Raw genomic sequence first — 3,531 nt, forward strand, 5'->3', positions numbered from 1 at the left:
ATGATTGAAAACCAACACCTGATGATAATTATAGAATAAATAAATACATGGTTTAAAAAAACAGCAGACATGGTTAAAACTAAAGAGTACAGCAACGATCTCAAAATGGCAGTGATACAACAAAATGAAAAAGGAAAAACTACCAGAAAAAAAAGCAGACTCGGTTTACTGAAAACCACTGTGTGCACTATTATTAACAACCACAGGAGAACAGGAACTACTGCAACTAGCTGCAGGTGTCGAAGACTGGACAGGATAGCTAAGTAGTGACGGCAGACCAGGAAGACAAAGGTAACACAACAAGTACTGTGGGCATGAGACGCAAATGCGTTAGTTTTTCTTTTATTATAAATCAATGATCTAAACAAAAACAAAACTACAAAAAATAAAACAGCACGGTGGCCAAAATAAACAGACAGTAAATCAAACACAACAAGCACGATGCTGGTCGAAGTCCAGCACGAGTAGCAATTGTATTTCTATTTTCAGTACTTTTAAGTTCCTCCGCTAAACAACCCCAAATTCGACGGAGAGGTTCCTGCCTGTTTATGCAGCTGTGCCTGAGCTTCATTGCTTGTCAATCATTCAGTCGTGCTCAGGCACATTCTACACATGAATTGATTAGGCAGGGGAGGTAATTAACCCTTTTCTGTCGACCTAAAACCACACTGCAAATAAAATACATTAAAATAATAATAATAAATAATACAATCAACACAGGGGCGGGGTGTACCTTGTCACAAAGACTAAGAAAGATTTCTGGAAAATCTGGAAGAAGAATTGTTCGAGCAGCCTGACAAAATCTTTGGATTACTGACACAAGAATTGAGAGAATATGGCCAAGACAACACTACCATAACAAGATAACTCTCCATGGGCGAAAACTAAGATGCAAGCCTTTGTTAAAAACAATGCACAAAAGAAAGTGATTTGAGTTTTCCATTGAATACTTGAAAAAGCCTGATGATTTCTTCTGCGAAGTCTACAAAGGAATTTCTGAAATAAAGGAAGATTACAGTTATGGATTTGCCATCTTAGTCCCCAGACTTGAAGTACTAATGTAACGGTGCCCAAATACTTTTATCAAAATAATTTTCATGTTATGTAATAAATTGTTGTTGTATTATAATGCTGAATCTCTACTTTAATGTATATCTTTCAATAGAACAATTAGAAATGATAGAAATCACTTTATTTGTGTGTGTTTTTTTTTTTTTTTAACTGCCCAAATACTTTTTTTTTTCTGAGACTGTATATAGTAATAAGACTATGCAGGGCTGTTCCAACCAATGTGCTTTTCTTTTTTTTTTTTTAACTGCCCAAATACCTTGGTCTGTGACTGTATATAATTAATAACATATGCAAGCAGCTGTCACAATGTCTCAAAGTTTGCAAAACCTGACAGTGATGGTAGTAAATTAGAGCAAGGGATTTCAGCAGCAAAATCTGGAAGCCAGCGTGGGCTGGGAATGCAGAGCTGTCCTCAACAAAACAGTTTAGTCATTCCCTCTGAGAAATATTAGGATTTTCCTTAGACTGTGAAATAACTAATTTTACTGTCTGAAGAATTATTCATGTTACATCTAGTTTTTTTTTTTACTGTGCAAGCATACACTCACTATCCTTAGCTGTCAATGCACTCCCATAAATTGTTGTTGGGAATAAAGGAATATATTGATAGAGTTCTCTGAAAAACAAGGTAACATTCTTGAAATTGTTATGGATACTTTAAAATATGACAATCTAGTCTCACATATTTGTACATATAAAATGTGAATTGACCATAAACTAAATATATTTAAAGACTCAAAATGTGTTCATGTGGTGAAAAGTTTATTGTATCTTTTTTATGGGTTATATTACCTCTTTAAAGATTGGGTGTGGATGATTCAAAACTTGGCAGATCACTATTTTTCTTTTTTTCAGCTCTGTTTACTGGTTTGGCACAATGAACTGCAATTAACACAAACTACAGCTGATGAATTCACTGCCCAATATTACCACCAACTATACTACTGTGTTTTATTTTTCTTTCAACGTTGTAGCACATCACATACAGTAGACTGTAGACATCATCTATTTAGTAAACAAAAGGACAGAGGGCAGTGCCTGCTGATTCAGTTTTCACTGTACGGAACAGCCCTGTTTGCAAACATATGGTACAGGTAGTGCATTTATATCAAAATGTAGGTAGACATAGTTGATGAAAAGCAGCAGTGTTAACCTGTCCAAGTCTTCCACATTTCACATTTCAACAACCATAAAAAAAATAAAATAAATGAAGCTGGTGTATTTGTTGCAACCTGAACCAAAAACTCCTGAATACCATTCTCAAAGGATAGAACTTTGTGGGTTATCATATATATTTATCTAACTTCACTTTAGGGATCAGGGCATCTTTCAATTCAGTTCAATGGAGAAGAAAGACATTTATATGGACTTGTGTAAACATCAGACACCATGACTCCCTAAAGGATCTTCCAGATACACACTGGTGTAAGAAGCTAGGGTAGAGCATGCTGTCTCACCTGCCTGGAGGTGTCTATAAGAAGCTGGGGGTAGAGCATGCTGTCTCACCTGCCTGGAGGTGTCTATAAGAAGCTGGGGGTAGAGCACGCTGTCTCACCTGCCTGGGGGTGTCTATAAGAAGCTAGGGGTAGAGCACTGTCTCACCTGCCTGGAGATGTCTATAAGAAGCTCGGGGTAGAGCACTCTGTCTCACCTGCTTGGAGGTGTCTATAAGAAGCTGGGGGTAGAGCACTCTGTCTCACCTGCCTGGAGGTGTCTATAAGAAGCTGGGGAAGAGCACGCTGTCCCACCTGCTTGGAGGTGTCTATAAGCCACCAGTGCAGAAGAGGGAAGGGGACCTGCAATGGAGACCTCTGCACAACATTATGCAAACCAGGGCTTTTTCTCAGAGTCATTCAGCCTGGGGTGGGGGACGTGTGCGTGCATTGCTTACACAGGCAAAGTGATTCAGTTTCTGCTCCAGACTACAGTCTCTGTTTTGTATATTAACGAATATGCTAAAGAGTTTTTTTTTTTTTATTGTTTTTATTTTTGTAATAAAGTATTTGAAAAAGTCCAATTAGCCAGTTTTCTTTTAGGTCAGGAAAAACTGGTTATCATTAAGAGCAGAAGTGAATGGCATTGTGACAGATGATGTTACTCCTGGTTTTAGAGTGCTGCTGTCATACAGAGTAAAGCAGGAGTTCTGCTCTGTTGTAGATGGTAAATTGGTGATGTATATATTTTTAGTCTTTAGTCTAATAATAATAATAATATAATTAAAATGATAACAAAAAGGAGCATTTGAGTGGAAATAGTTTCCAAAGAAATTGTCTGCAGATTACAAACATTTTATGACAATGATCGAACTGTTTCACTTAAGTAATTCCAGAGTAATTAAAACTATGTGAGCCGTCAGTGCAATCTAACTAATTGATTTGCAAGCTCCACCCATATGACATCACTGCAAAAACCTATTCAGGTATGTGGCGCTTGCTGTGCACTGCAACGTTGCAACTCTAG

The sequence above is a fragment of the Polyodon spathula genome, chromosome 26 (assembly GCF_017654505.1).
Source record: "Polyodon spathula isolate WHYD16114869_AA chromosome 26, ASM1765450v1, whole genome shotgun sequence".
Lineage (NCBI taxonomy): Eukaryota > Metazoa > Chordata > Actinopteri > Acipenseriformes > Polyodontidae > Polyodon > Polyodon spathula.